Below are 16789 nucleotides of genomic sequence, written 5' to 3'. Positions count from 1 at the left end.
AGGTTGAAATCTCTAAAAATCCACAGTTCATAAGTAAAGAATAACGAAATCGCAGATCATTAAGTGGTCACACATTATGGGCTACCCTGGCTTGTTAATAATATGTTCTGAGTCGCTAACAATGTTATGAACACGCGTTGTTACAATACTTCGGGCCGAAATTTCGGCCTTTATAATGTACATCGCTCTCTATTTATGGAATATTTACTTAATAATGTCGAGTAATATAATATTTTATACCACATTATAAACTCACAATCTGTGATAAAGCTTTGTGTAACAATGCCTTACATATTTTGACGTTGTAATAAAGCGTGATGCCTCATTTAGACTATTGGCGAATAAGACGTGTACGAATATATCACTATGAATTATTAGTAACGAACACCCCAATGAGTTATTTACACAATCGTATTCGTGAATATTTCTCTGATATGTATTTAAATCAAGGGTAAAACTAATAGTTCAGTTTATTTGATATATGTGGAATACTTCTATTGTTTTATAAAACTCTAAATTGAAATTAAAACAAATAAAACTGGTATTTTTTATTTATCTTCTGCCTTTATATTTATCATAGAGTTAAGAAAAAACAGAAATCCATAATTAGGTTGTTACTAGAATGCTCAAAATCGAGATTAAAATGGCAACCAAAACATTACTGTTAAAATCTATTTATTCACTTGAACAACAAATAATTTTATTTATTTGACTAATATGTTTTATTCACATCCAGGTTTAAACTTAGATTAGAGATCTTATATTATGAGCGCCACGCCGTACATAACCAATGTTGAAATCATACTGAAGTCAGGTGTACGGATTGCAGTACAGTAGAGTGGAACACAGTGAGTGTACGGAATGCCAAATCTAGTATGTACTACATATATATCTATGGTTAAAAAAGGTTGTTTTAAAGGATAGCCTTCACTTCAGCAGACCCGCACGTTACATCAATTAAGTAAGTACATTAGTAACTCCAACAGATAGCGGTAAAGATAACAAAGTGTCTAATTAAAAAGTTTTACCTTTCAAACTAGGTTAGACGTGTTCTTTGTGTTAGATTGATATGTGATTAAGACGGGTTTATTAGTATATAGCACTTAAAATAATGAATGCCATATGAAGTATGAAACCGAATAATAAAATATAATTAAGTCGAATGAAATAATACTATACTTTTAAAGATTCGCACAAAAAATATGTCCAAATTAAATATAGAACATTGAATTTTATAAATACATAAATTATTATAATATGTTCATACAATTGTGACTTTATAATGCTTTAATTTCAAATATAATATAACGATTGTTTTACTACAAAGTTTGGATGTTTTCTTTTTCGGCATCATACTTTAATGAGGTAGACGAAAGCCCCACCGATATAAACTGACACGAGAATTATAAGTTATAATTTCAGGCCAGCATTAAATTCATGTCAAATAAAATAACTTTTATGTAAATATAATATAAAGTCTGCATTATATTTAATGCATACGCAATAGGCCTATTTGTCGTTAAAACGCTTTTTATGATCAAGTAATAAATCGCAAGAATCATAAAACCAAGTTTGTCATGAAAGACACGGAACTTTGCAATCGACATTTAAACCTCATGAATAAATTACTTTGTTATTGTTACTACAAAATGCATTACGGTCCGTTAATAGGGAACCATGAAGCAAATAAAAATAATGTTTTTATTTTCAAGTACCAAGACTCATAATGTGAATTACGATACGGCTTACACTAAGTTAGTTTATCAAATAAAATTATGATTTGTCCTATTTTTGAACATGACTATTTCTATGTATTTTCTACTAAGAAATAAAATATGGTCATTGTTAAATAAAATATGGTCATTGTCAAACATTGTTAAATGAAATATTAAGGCCATTCAACCGTATAACATACCACAAGGTAAATATATTTTAATATCCTTTTTATCATAATAATTAAAGGCTTAATTGAAGGTTCGATAGGTAATTAAATTTATGCACTGAATTGGCCAGGCGGACGGATAAGAGTCGCTTGTAATTAATTATCAGGTGGTTATAAGTTATTTAACGCGCGCTGTCCGAACTCTACCAAACGCTCATTTCATTACCACACGCTTTTATTAGGATCATTTGTTAGTTTGACAATGGTTTTAACCTGTGGCATGTTATATGCGGAACTTTTGTTTATAACGTAAACTCTTGATATATATGTAGTGTATTATCTATGATGTAAATTATTCTTACAAGCAATATGATGCGCTTAATGTATACAAATAAATTAAAATTATTGACGATAATAATTTAAATTTAGATATAAAGTCGATGCTCTTTGCTCTACAGTATTAACTAGGACTTTTTTTCATTTTCTCTTCCACTATCACCTTCCACCTCTCGCCAAAATGAGTAATTTTTTTTATGAAATAAATATGGCATTACTCATGCGCATACGCATTTCATATTACGATCTACTAATATTCTACGTTTAATAAGCCATGAAGCAATTTTATAATGTGTGTTACCACTTTGATTCACGTAAATTTGCATTTATAATCAGAGCACCTACCAAAGAAGGATGTGTACGGATCTTGAGGAGTTACGTGATTAATAAAGTTCATACTCTATTTCACTACCTGCTCAATTTGACACATGGCATACTTTTTTATGTACATATTATATACAACATATATATTTACTATTAATTTGTAACAAAATGTTTCCATAAAGTATGTCATATTTTTTTGTTTTATTTTTCTTCCTTACAAGTCTTTATTTGATTTTGCGAAAAAGGGCCTTATTTCTACCGTCCAGTCTTCATGGGGGGCGACTGAGCGTTTATCTTGGGATCACTGTGCTTTACGACCCGAAGTTGAATCAACGGGTGAAGTTTTCCGAGAGGTAAGCCAACACAACATATTACTTACACTTACATGCACAAATGCGGTCTACAAATAATTCTAATGATAATTACGAAAGGGAAGCCGGCAGGAATCGGGTTATATAGACTCTTCGTCACTGCCGGAGAGTTAGTAATATGTTGGGTGACCACCGGGCCGAGTCCTTAACCTATGCACGACCTATCAATTAAACCTCCGCGGTCGCCATCTTCAACGCACGAGGGGCGGCTGCGTGCTTCCTTAGACTAATGCGTCCGCAGCCATCGCAGTGCCGATTGATGCAGCTCGTCTCCTGTTCTGAGAGGGGCTCAGAAGCCCCCGCGGATCGAAGGACGCCCTCGACATAAACGGTAGCGTGCGGCCTATCATCTTCCTTACAAGTCTAGCAAAGTTATTATTTCATCTATCAAAATTGGTATTTTCTCACATCATAAAAACTAAAACATACAATTTCGCCATTATTAACATCGCCTAAGCAAACAATATTAAAATTAATGAGTAAACTATTTAGGGCACAGTACCACAACACCGGCTGTCGTGCCGATAGGCTGTAATTTAATTCGGCGAACATTGTAGAGCGCGGATAGCCCCACCATAACTCATAACCAGGTGGCGAGATTTACGTCCAGACAATATGTTATAAAAATCCGGCCCATTTTATTTTTACGGACCTACGTAATAGAGGATTTTATTTCGAAGCGTATTTTTCTTAGGCCTATAAAGATGTGAAAATAACATCGGATCAAAACTGTGCACGTGTGGTTATTAATTATTATTAATTATGTCGTACTTGGTTAAAAAAAATACGGTTAAACGATCCAAAGCAGGTTTCTGAAACTAATATGTATTTTCTAATATTCATTTTAATAGCGTACTTCATCAGTTTGTAATTTCTTAATAATTTCATAGAAATATATGAATTTAAATAGTATTATTAAAGTTGTAGGCAAGTCATTATTACTAATTAAACTAGTCATTATATCAATAATCATTATGATTAAGTTTACATAAAAAAAAAAAACATTTTTAGCTTAAAAGCAATGTATTTTAAATCATCACTTCACTGCTATAAACATTATTTATAAGTAATCCGTGGACAGCGTAGTGCGTAAAAAAATATAATGTACTGTTGTTTGTTATTCCTAATGAAAAAAAATTATATGTTATTATCATTACCATCTGCATATACTGTATTTGGTTTTATGAATGATGATCTAGGCTAACGGATATAAAAGCTAACTAATAATGTCAAAATCGCGAAGTTGAGAAATTTTCTTACATGTTTATATTCAAAGGAAAACATCGCGGCAAATGAGATGTCAAGTTAATGGAATATAACTTATAAGTACATGAAGTTTCAGATATTAAATCGCCGTTTTAATCTTAGTTAATATATGAATAAAATGTGTTCTTGTTCATTTATCAAATATCAAAATTGAAAACATGAGCAATACTAGAAACCGTAATACAATATCAGTATAGAATCCTTTGTTTAACATAAATATCAAGGAAAGATGCAGCGCAGTCGTATCCTCACTCGGCTCTCATAAAATGCATCATCCAAACACCGCGCACATCCTCCTGACGTAGATGACGCATTTTATAAAGCTACTCCGTCGTAGCAAAACCTGTAGTATATATATGAATCCCTTGTATTTTATATTTTACGCTTTTATATAAAGTTGTATTTTACACAGACGGCTCCTCAAACCGAGACGTATTTTTTCCTAAATGCATATATTAAAATCGAATGTGTATGATAATATCGTAGCTACATTTATTTTCGTCGCTGTAGCGTATTATTAAAACGTATCCAACACCGATAGGCGGTTAAATATCTGAAATGCATTTTACGTAACATCTCTTGTAGGCTATAAATTCGTAGCGTCCCTAGTGTGCGTCTTCGCTGCGTGACATATCGTAGATGTAGTTTACGTAGCAGATCATTCGTAGCTACAAGCTCGTAGCATGCCTGATACGTAGTAAACGCAAAGTAGCAAGTTCGTAAACTAAGTCCGTGTTTATCTTGTTCGTACACCTAATATTAAGCTGAGATTTACTCGATTAAAAGTTCAAAGTTATTTTATGTTTTACTAGTATACATCCATAATAAAAGACCATATTTTTTTAGTGTATTGGATAAATAATTATAGATAACATCTTTATATTATTATGTTTAACAATGTTTTCTTTGTAATTTACAATGCTAATATAGTATTACTTTTTTTATAAATGTACAAAATAATAACCAAATATCTACTGCAAGTTGAGTAAAAGAATTATAATATGATCTTATAAACTGTAACATTAATACGAACAAAGATAAAATGCCTTAAAAGAAAGCACAGGCACTTTAAGTATATTTTAAAATTAATTACCTATATTATTTTATAATTTAAAATTGGAAGCGTAAAATATTCACCGCAACATAAATCAGACCTTAGTCCATTGAAATGTTACATTTTTTAGGCCTTACCTTGCGTTTTTTAGAGGACGCAATTTTATTTTTTTGAAGTGTAGGGGGGGTCAGTGTAAAGCTAAAACCAAGTTTGTGGGGTCGCCACCCTTGTCCCACGGCCGCCATCTTGAAAATAGGGGTTGAAATGGTTTGTACGATGTATCTCTTCATCTATTTAGCTGACAAAAAATATATAAGCATTTTTGTTGCAAATTAAATTCTCTACAACTTTGGTCTAGTAACTTTTGTCGTAGAACTATAAATAAAAAGTTATAAGCGAAAATGTTAAGAAATTCAATGTTAAGCAATGTCCATTGCAACGTCATCAGAACGTGTGTTTATAAGGTTCATAATACTTTTTTTTGTACTCTCATTAATACCCAAATACCCAAGGGACCATTAAGGAATAAAAGATCATCTGCCTGCTATTATTATTATTATTTCTAACCTCTCTTATTGTAAGAATAGCTGATAATATTGTGTTGAAGTTGTCGTTCAACTTATATCTTTTAGTTGTGCTACATATTTCTGTACGTGCGGATGTATTTTATTCTGTTTTTAATTGTGAAGACGATTTCGAATGATTTTAGACACGATTTTAACTTTAGTGAAAACTACTTTTTTTTTATTAGCATTTTGACTTTTAAAAGTCTTTTACAATAACTTACTTACTTACGAAAACTTCAACCGAATATTATCAGCTATTGTTACAATAAGAGAGGTTAGAAATAATAATAATAATAGCAGGCAGATGTTCTTTTGTTCCCTAATGATCCCTTGGGTCTTTGGGTATTAATGAGAGTACAAAAAAAAATATTATGAACCTTATAAACACACATTCTGATGACGTTGCAATGGACATTGCTTAACATTGAATTTCATAACATTTTCGCTTATAACTTTTTTATTTATAGTTCTACGACAAAAGTTACTAGACCAAAGTTGTAGAAAATTTAATTTGCAACAAAAAAAGTTTATACATTTTTTTTGTCAGATAAGTAGTTTAAGAGATACTTCGTAAAAACCATTTCAGCCCCTATTTTCAAGATGGCGGCCGTGGGACAAGGGTGGCGACCCCACAAACTTGGTTTTAGCTTTAGACTGACCCCCTCTACACTTCAAAAAAATAAAATTGCGTCCTCTAAAAAACGCAACCCCAAATGTAACTTTTCAATGGACTACCTGTACAAAAATCCGTTGTGAAATTATGCAACCAATTTTACCAAAATAAACCCATCAAAGAACCAATAAGACTCGGCCGAGCTGACTAATTAACGGAGTGAATTTAAATTAAGAACTTTGCTGACGGAATATCGACTAATCAAGCACGTAATTTGACAAGACTTTAGTCACGGTCGCCGACATTGATTTCTGTTTCACGACTTTACAACCTTCTTATTATAATGTACCTTTGTGTTATTCTTTATAGATTAATTGGTAGCAGTAAACAATCGTATTGAATAACTAATGCATCAAACAACAACGACCACGGTTATTCAATTGTTCGATAACGATGAAAAAAAGTTGTTTTATAAAAAATGTGAACCGCAAACGTCCATAAAACAAGCAAACTGGCAGCGCTAATGAAAAGTAAAGATAGGTAGCGGCAGTGTTCTTGCGAACTTCCGGTCAATAAGTGCACGCCCGCTCGGGAAGGACTCCGCTGTACACCTAATTTCCTTCCTTCCGGCTCGCGACTTCTTTCCTAATTAAGTAACAGGCGCTTGATGGTTCCATTGAGGTTTGTCTCCGGGAAAAATGACCGTATTCCGGATATTCAACTTCCGTTTGTCATTTTGTTAATTCGGTACAATGCGGAGTTCTACTTCGGTAAATTAAGTTTACTGTATTCATAATTATTTATTAAATCGGGTAATGATATTAAAATTAAACGAATAATTCAATACGCCTAGATTGGTATTAGTATTTTCGATAGGATTAATTATAATAAAATTTAATATAACAGATAATGTATGTTATAGTAAACCCGTTATTATAGGTATTTGATCACCATAGTATAGCAGTATATAGGGTTTGATAGCATGGGGAGAAAGTAGGTCTAGTGATTGAGTGATATATCATCCCAAAAATATGTCTTTGTACAAAGAACGCTACTGAAGTATGTCCAAAAAATAGAATAGAGAAGGGAAAAACTCAAAATTGCCGAAAGCAACGATCCGTAAAATAGTATTGTGTCCGTTTCAAGAAATATCCACAAAAACAGACATATTTCATGTGAAGGGTCACCGCTCGACACGCACTTGTGTGTGCCGACCGTTACTTACGAATCAATTTTTAGTAACCTCTACTGTGTTTAATGTTACAGTTTTTATGTTATGTTTGTCTATGTTCCAAAAACGTCAGGTCATTGCAACCGCCTACTACTGACCCTGGTATTAATAGAACTATGAAAACTAAAACTTAGCTAATAATCTATTGCATCTAAATTAAGTAATGCTGTGAATGCATTTTTAGATCTACAACTGACATAATATTTATCATTTTGTATATCTTAAACAAATTGTAATAAAAATCTATAATCTGTAAAATATCGTGAAAGTATAAAAGAGCTCTCTGTAACAACAAACACAATTTAACCGAAGGAAATCAATATTTACAGTAGCACAGAGAACAATCATAAAATTGTAATAGTTAATTATTTATTTTTATTGTATAATTTATTTCACATTGACTGTATAATCCCTTGAAGGTATAGTAGGCGCCAGCTGAACAAGTCTTAAATTGGTTTGCAGAGTACTTAAATTTATCATTTCAATTAATAACTCAGCAATTGAGAAATTTTTCATCTTTATTAATAATATTTAACTATGGATATTGATACAAATTTCTATGATAATGTATCATTTAAATTTATTAGTATCATTTTAATTCGTCGTGTTCCGTACCCATTACCATTCCAATAATAGCGATCACGATAAGATCTCCGCAATCATTGCGATTGGGGCTTAAACTAGCAAGCCAATGTTTAAACTACGTAATAGAATGCTTAAGGATTCCACTCTAACTACACATTGAATCACTAACATAATTTTGTTGGATCTTCCAGATAAGTTGTTTAAGTTCGAAGATTTGTTATAATTATTTTTAAAAAGGGACATTTTAAACGTTTAATAATTTGTGTGTGTTGCCCGAGTTTTATTAGGTTATATTTTAAATAGATAAAAAAAATCTAAATGCAAAAGAACGTAGCAGGGACTTTGTAATATATTAAAACTCCAAATCATGATCTATTATACTTACTGTTCATCTAAGCATGTTGTAGAATGTAATATCAGCTAACGCAGACAACATAACATCGCGTAAGTAGTTTGTGACGTAATATGATTTGACATAATATAAATTGTACGTATTTTACTTTGCTGCATACAAGGACATTCAACTAAATGTTAGTTGCATACATTATACAGATTAGAGAACTACTTAGGTTCAGACATCGCAGTTGTGGGAAGATTGTAATACCAATTGTCATTGATTTTTCTCTATTAGGCAATGCAATGTTACAAATTATAAGCTCAACATGCACTTAACTAAAAGTAAATTTAAAAACAATAAATTACGCGACTTCTTATATCTTCAAAATATATTACAGCAAATTTGAACAAATTGAAACACATTATAACGAGATTAAAACCGTACAAAAGTAAAACAACTGTAAACAAAAACAGAAACAGCTATTACAAAACATCCTTTTTCAAGATCGATTGGGAATTGCGCCCCTTCTACATCCCGACAGGAAAATTCCATTTTCCAAATACAAAACTGAGAACAGACGACACAAACCTAAATACCTTGTAAGTAAACGAAGCGCAATAAGTAAATAGCATTTTCTGCTTTGAGGAAATTTCAAAACAAACGGGCGATGAAAAACTCGAAACAACTTTTAACGGATTGCCGTTTCACTCTCTCAGAGTATCTTCATCTATATTTAAACCTTCAACAATGGTTTAAACGTAATAACTACATTACTACTACTATATTACATTTTCATTACATTACATACATACGTACTATACTACTTTTTTTATATCTAACTTAATAACGTTACATATTTAGTATTGATCTTATTCCATGGTGATGAAAAGCACATAAGCCTTGCATAATTGTAGTATACTATATTCGGAGAAGATTTTGGTGTAATGTTTTGTAAGAATATTTCTGTATAATTGCAAAACTATTATCGGACCTATTAGACGACAAAGAACAAAGACGATAAAAGTTATAACAGCATAAAGGATTTCATCTAGTGTCGGAATTAATGACAAGATCTATAATTGACTTCTGTGATAAAATACAATAAAGTATTTTTTATGCATGCGTTACTGACTTCGTTTATATTATGAAAGGTTTCAACACATAAATAACAATTACGACTCCTATAAGGATTGTAGCGTGTCACATAATATTTTATTTAATTGTTTATACCCAAAGCACTATTTCGTCCAATTAACAAAATATTACACTAAATTATAACCCTAAGAAACTTATTTAATTATAATACAATTCTAATATCAATATAACATGTCTGCGAATATAAGTAATGCAGCTACAAAATATTCTAATCAAACCGACTGGTCGCCAGAGCCATATCGTTTATGACTGAAGCTGACCGGGTCAATAAACCGAATATCGATTATTGGCAAATAAGACGTTCTGAACAAAATGAAAATCCACATATTAAGAATATTCTTACAGGATATTTGAATTTAAAATTCCTGTGTTAGTCATGTTAGTCATTGCGCGTGAAACCCGACATTTTATTTTTTAATTGTATTTGTCAGACCCGGATCCATAAATGTATCTATCACTCATTACAGGTGTTTTATTCATACAGCTACGAAAGACTAACCGCTACCCTTTCATACAATTTTGGGAATCTTAAGCAGGTATTAGTTAATATGGGCTAATATTTTAGAACAAAACGTCAATTAAAAATACAAGCACAGCAGTGGTGAAAGGTAAAATTTGGAAAAAGAAACACCAGGCGAAAATTGTTTGCCAAAGTTAACAAATAACTTAGCACAGTTTATTTATTTTTATATTTTTAATATTGTTTTAAATTAAACATCAACGCACGCACACACACACTAGTATATTATCATATGCTTTACTTTATTACATAGTTATTATTTTTATTTAATATATCTTAATTATGTTATATTTTAAACGATGCCTGCGATGCGACAGTCTCTTGTGCGCAATGCGCATCATCCTTAAAGCAATCAATCAGCAATAATTTGGATAAATAGATGTATTCTAAGCAACTCATAGCTGTAGGACCATCTGCTAGCTATAATCTAAACTTTACATAAACTCATAAAGAACTGTACCAGTTCCATACCAACATTAGATTACTCCCGACATTCTTAGCACAAATAATATCCTTTTATGCAGCAATGTAAATATTGAATATCGAATAAACGATATCTGCTGATACGATGTCGAATGGCGTAATGTGTATTCATTCCGAGGGTATTGTATGCTATGTGTGCTTAGATAATGCAAGTATCTATCTATCAGGCATTATTTATCAATAAAATTCTTTGTTTATGTACAATCCCGGATATGTCAATGACCAAATCAGAATCTACACGAGTCATGCTTCTTATCATAAAAAAATGAAAATAGTATGATTCATGTTTTCTATTTCTTTAACAAAACAGCGGTATGCAAAAATTGTTTTAATATCAGATTATGGTATGAAATTTGTGGTAGAATGTCTCAAGATGATGTGTTCACTGCGTAGTGCAGACACATGCAGCATTTTATAATTCGGACTACTAAGTATTACCACAAAATACTCTTTACAGGACAATATAATCGTGAGCTTACCATCAGGCGAGTCAAATATGCGCTTCATTATTCAAACAAAAATAAATGTTTGTTCAATTGAAGGACTCACCCCCACACCTTTTATCTCCAAAGGTGTAGGCGGAGGCGTAGCTGGTAATGTCAGTTTCCACCATACGTATTCCGTCCCATGATAAGACAGAGGCCCGATATATCATTACATAGAATACCCAATACTATTATGTTTTTTGTCTCTTCAATTACCAATATTCCAGAAGAAACCATCGGATTTCCTGATAAAAAATTAAAATAGCATAATTACTCATTACATTTCAGAGTGTTTACCAATTAATAATACATTTGCATCACGTGTCCGTTATCAGTTCTGCGAAAAGGTCCGATATCAGAGATAAGCTTCTACGCGATAAATAGAAACAACGATCGAATCATTATCATTCGGATTTTTACCGCCTTCGCAACACCAGCTGATTATAATAACAATAGTTTTGCTTTGTTCCTGAAAACTCTGAGGTGAGCATTATTGCTTAAGGCTTTTTTAACATAAAGTAGAAACATAATATTTATATTTACAATCTATAAATCAAAAAAGATCGCATCGTAACAGTGATTAAAGCTACAAATACGTTGTTGTATCTTACATAATACAATTAATGCGCATTTATTGTTATAAATATATTCATTACACATTAGCGCTTATATTTTTCTATAGTTTTGAACATTCGTGTTGACCTTTACACTGTGATCTACGTACTTATATACGGTGTAGTTTTGTAATCAATGCTGTTTATTGCAGCAATGGCTCCTCCACACGCGCAGCCGTGCGGCCCGTACTGCGCCACGGGACCGGGCATGTGCGCACCACACTGCTACTTCCGCAACGTCCACGGGCCGGTGATCCACTCACCGCCGCCGCCACCGCCCCACCATCACTACCCGCCACCACACTACCCGCCGCATCACCACCATCCACCACCTCACCACGTGCATTACCCGCGACCACCGCACCATTATCCCCCTGTTCATCAGAACCCGTTCGCGTACGGATCGGAACATGTACAGCGCTAATTCGAAATTCAACACCTACGACCTAAAATCTGATGTGAAAATTATCAACTACGAAAGAAGACGAACCAAGTTTACATTAAAGTGATTTAATAACAGTGCTTATATCTTCATTACTCGGTTTGTTACAAAATAACTTTATTGACCTATTCTTATACGGTACTGTGATATAAATATGGTTGTAATACTAAGTTGCAAATTGTACTTTAAGATCTGCGTATTTTACAACTGAAATAAAGTAATTCATAGAAGGATTATTTATATCAATTTTTAAAATAAAATATTTGGACCTTTGTTACATATGTATAATGTTGTTTTGATAAGGTCTTACTCTTATATCTGTTGATTAATAAATTATATTAATCTCTAGCTTCTGTCATTTTTATCATGTCCCAGAAAATTTATCAAATAATCACTTGAATGTTAATTCTCGAATAACATTCACTGTTTTATAGAATTGATTTAGGTAGGTACTTAAACATACTGTAATATAAATAAATAATAGTGTTATATAATAATTTTGTGCACAGTTGTAATTGGAACATAGAGCACTATAATAAGAACATTAAATATATTCTAATAATATAGCTACATTTCAAAAGAACTTATTTCCTCATTTGTGATTGTGGCCTAGAGTGCCTTTATTAGTAGTCTACATTGCATTACTTATCATATCCAGAATAAGTGGTTAAGTACAATAATTGCTAACACAATAAGGTGAATTTCAGTGTAATGTAAATAACACTTAAGATTCTACCACTAACGAATACCACAACCGACTTCCCACTTACAATATACGAAGAAAGTTAAGAAATCTTATTCTATGAACCCTAACCTGTAACTGCAAAACCATTGCTATTCAATAAAACCAAGTAAAAACCTGTGAAGTCAGTAACTATATAGAAGAGTAATTATTTCATAGTTTCCTCTCCACACGATGTAGGGAAATTGGAAACCAAACAGCGTTCTTATTAAGAAAGTTTTTCTTCGTAACAAGATTACGTACACCAGATGTGTTGGATAGTGCTTGGTGCAAATATTAAAGGAATCGCGATGCTTTACTTCTCGGCAAATTACCGAAAGAGAAATGATGAATTGAATGAAAAGCCTGTCTATTGTGAAAGCAATAACACAAAACTCTTAACGTCATTCTATTTTACTTTTTACTAATATGAGTGTACAAGTTTCTTCAGAGGTTTAAATGACCTAATTTATTCAGAAACTGCTTAATAAATTTAGTTGAAATTTTAAAATAGATAACAGCCTTGGTTTAATATTATTAACAGTATATAAGAAATCTAATATTCGGGGAAACGTTTTTCACGCCGACGGAGCCACGTGTGGCACTTAGTCTGTTATATTCCTCTTCGAAACGGATTTACCTTAAACGTAGTAGTAGATAACAAAATTATATTGCATCTTTATATATATCATATGCCTAATATATTATATGCTATATTTTGTATCAAATATTTGTTTCTACAAAATCGTGAATTAAGAAATTTACTATTTTTAAATAATCACGTCTGTGGAACATACATCTTTTACTTTTATTATTTTATAAAAAAAAATATACAGATGATTATGCTCTATGTATGTAAATTAAAGAAATTCTACACATACGATAAATTATTATTTTTTTATTTATTCAAGTCTTTGGTACACGAAAGATCACCCCATTTATATAGTTTAACAGTATCGAATCGAAACGCAGGGAGGCCATATAAAAAAGCAATAATTTACAAGTATTTATAGAGATCAATCCACTATGGTGGTACATAAATATTAGGCACGTAACATCACTTTGGACGTACCGTTCCGTGAGTTACGGTTATAGCATTCTGGCTCGTCAGTTCGTTTCCTGTGGGCTCGTAGTCGCTCTCTAATATCTGCTGCAATTATCACTAACATGTCTAGTTTTTTTAATTTAAAATAAACATTGTATCGTGTTTAAGATTATAAAGATTTCAGCAATATGTTTAAAAAATTATTGTTGATAAATTGAAGTTTTTTATGTACCATAAAGTGATATTTATAAGTAATTTCTTTATGTACCTATATTGAGAAGTTTTAAAAATGTAGTCTATTAAATTAGTTAATACATCTTTACATAATCGTGTGCTATAAATTATGCGTAATTGTAATTCATTATACATACACACTGACTTTAAACAAGTGGTCCGACACGTGTAGTTTGAATTTTTTACTGTTCATGAATCTGCGTTAATTAGAAAAACATCTTGCGGTATAATTTAAAAAATAAAACCGTTGTCTTATAAATTGGATGTAGAATTAGCTCTTAGCTTAGGCAACAGGCAATTTTCAACGGTGGAAAAGAGCAAAACAGAAGCATTATGCAAGCCGACCTCCGTACTTAATTAAAAACTTCACAACAGGTTAGCTGTTCCAGCTGCGTTTGTGGTGAAACAAATACCATTACACTCCATGCTCTCAGCTAATTTTATATTTTTTATATTAACCACGTCTAATGAATAGACTGGATATTTTGAAATAACACATCTTGTCCCATATTCGTTAATCTCTTGTTAATTATACTCGTCTCGAAAAATGTTTTAAACTCCTTGCTCTATTTACGTGGACACGAAGTTTTAATCAGAGGTCCTCTTCTACACATCATAATTAAGTTAAACCAACCCGCAACAACCGGATAGACATCTGAATACTGTCCATTATACATGTAAATACATTAAAATCAAATATGTCGACAGGTAAATATTTTGACCTGTGGTATTTGTATAAAATGGTAAAATCAAGTTTCCCATGGTGCATCATTTATTAAGCTTATAAGTAACAACAAAGAGAATCCGGTACGTTATTGAGGCTCGTTTCGATGCAAAATGCCGCTGCGTTGAAATATGCGACACCAAATGAAATCATAAATTCCAGTAAATACGAAGCAAGGAAAGAGGTTCGGAACACGTTGGTGGCTTCCCTTGTCGCACGTATGCACACGGGTTCCTTTTATTACGCATAGAAAACCGACATAAAACCACAACATCCAAATGGAGTGTACTAGATCCTTCTTTTCATTTTACAGATTATTTCTACTACTACGGCAGTATCTAGTACCTAAGCAGGTAGGTAAATAGGTACTTATATTAATTTATACGCATCACAGGGTATCATAAAACAACATCCATAACGAGGTGAGTTTTTATTCCCCTTTCAGGGGAAAATATATTTATTTAACTCTTTATTACTCATTTTTGTTTATAATATGTGACTACTCAACGGTCATGCATGTTTTGTTCATTATTTAAATGCACTGGAAGTTGTGTTTAATAATTTCAGTTGATCGGCGCAGTGTTTTGTGTTGACAAATACCAGATTATATTATTAGGTATTTTCATCATCATATTACAGGGAGAAATTGGAGATTTGCGAGGCACGAGGCGTGCAGTGCTCGTTGTAACAACAATGGTCGTCACTCGGAGGTCCTGAAGTACGGTTGCAAACTTCTTCGCGTAGGTCAGCTCGCGGAAGGAAAATGCTAAGCGGTATGAAACGCCGGTGAACGACTGACCAACATCTCTCACCCTGTGGAAAGTTGCCGTCGAAGAATTCGTGCACGGAAACCCCTGCCTGTCGTAGGAGTCGACTAAGAGGGGCCAAAAGGGATTGTGGGCATACAGCTGTGGACTGCGACTGTGCCCTTTTTACATTCGTAAACATGCGATCCCGTGTCGGGCGACAGAGCTCCGCCAGCCTAGTGACTGTCGCAGTTCTACCGTAGACGCTTAGGTCGTCGGTCGTCCTCTAATTTGTGGGGGCTACAGAACCCCTGCAACTGAATATAAATTTGAGCATCCAACGGACATTGCACTGGAATGACTGCAATCTTTGGCAATCTTCACTTAAGGTACCGGAAGACATCCCTAATGCGTCGTAAAGGGCCACCACGGGGTTTTATTTTGTGTTGAGAGTGGTATGGTGCACTGCCCACTGAATATACAAGTACAGTTAACCCTCGAAAGTTACACTTTAAAATTCAGTTACGTATAGAAATAGTCAAATAACAATACTTTTGTATAAAATTAATTAAAAATAAATTAAATATTATAATATCAGTTGAATTAAAATATAGTCTAGAAAGCCAGGTACGCAAGCACTAAACCAAATCATACGCTAAATCCCATTCGTAGGGATGCTGGGAGGCTGGCAGAGCATTCACTGCGGTCACGAGACAGACATAACTATTATTATTGCTATTAAACATTGATATGCGACACTGGACCACGATGTAGCGGTCTATTGGGCTTGTTATTGTGCCTTCTGTGTAATTTACCCTGTTGTATCTTGTAATTGTTTTGGTTGTTCATATGCGACTAGTATGTGGCCTCATGAATATAAAGGCTTTAAAAACACAAGTTGGAATGATTTCAATACATCCATATTTATCTAGCTAATATTATTTTTGTAAGATCCCTTCTGTTTCTGAGAAATAAAGAATTAAAAAATAACAATTCTTTTTTCACCGTGTATTATCATTAGTTGTAAAGCAAAATATATATCCTGAAACAGCAAG

At 32.8% G+C, this 16789-nt stretch overlaps 1 long non-coding RNA gene across 1 annotated transcript; it reads left to right on the top strand.

Moving 5' to 3' along the window:
* The first annotated feature begins 11539 nt into the window (after positions 1-11539).
* On the top strand, positions 11540-12612 carry LOC115442690. The gene is made up of 2 exons (XR_003938549.2): positions 11540-11691; positions 11975-12612. It is a non-coding gene; the product is annotated as an uncharacterized LOC115442690 (long non-coding RNA).
* Positions 12613-16789: the final 4177 nt, after the last annotated feature.

Source organism: Manduca sexta, chromosome 19, assembly GCF_014839805.1.
Source record: "Manduca sexta isolate Smith_Timp_Sample1 chromosome 19, JHU_Msex_v1.0, whole genome shotgun sequence".
In the NCBI taxonomy this organism is placed as follows: domain Eukaryota; kingdom Metazoa; phylum Arthropoda; class Insecta; order Lepidoptera; family Sphingidae; genus Manduca; species Manduca sexta.
This window is presented reverse-complemented; position numbering and strand designations above follow the sequence as displayed.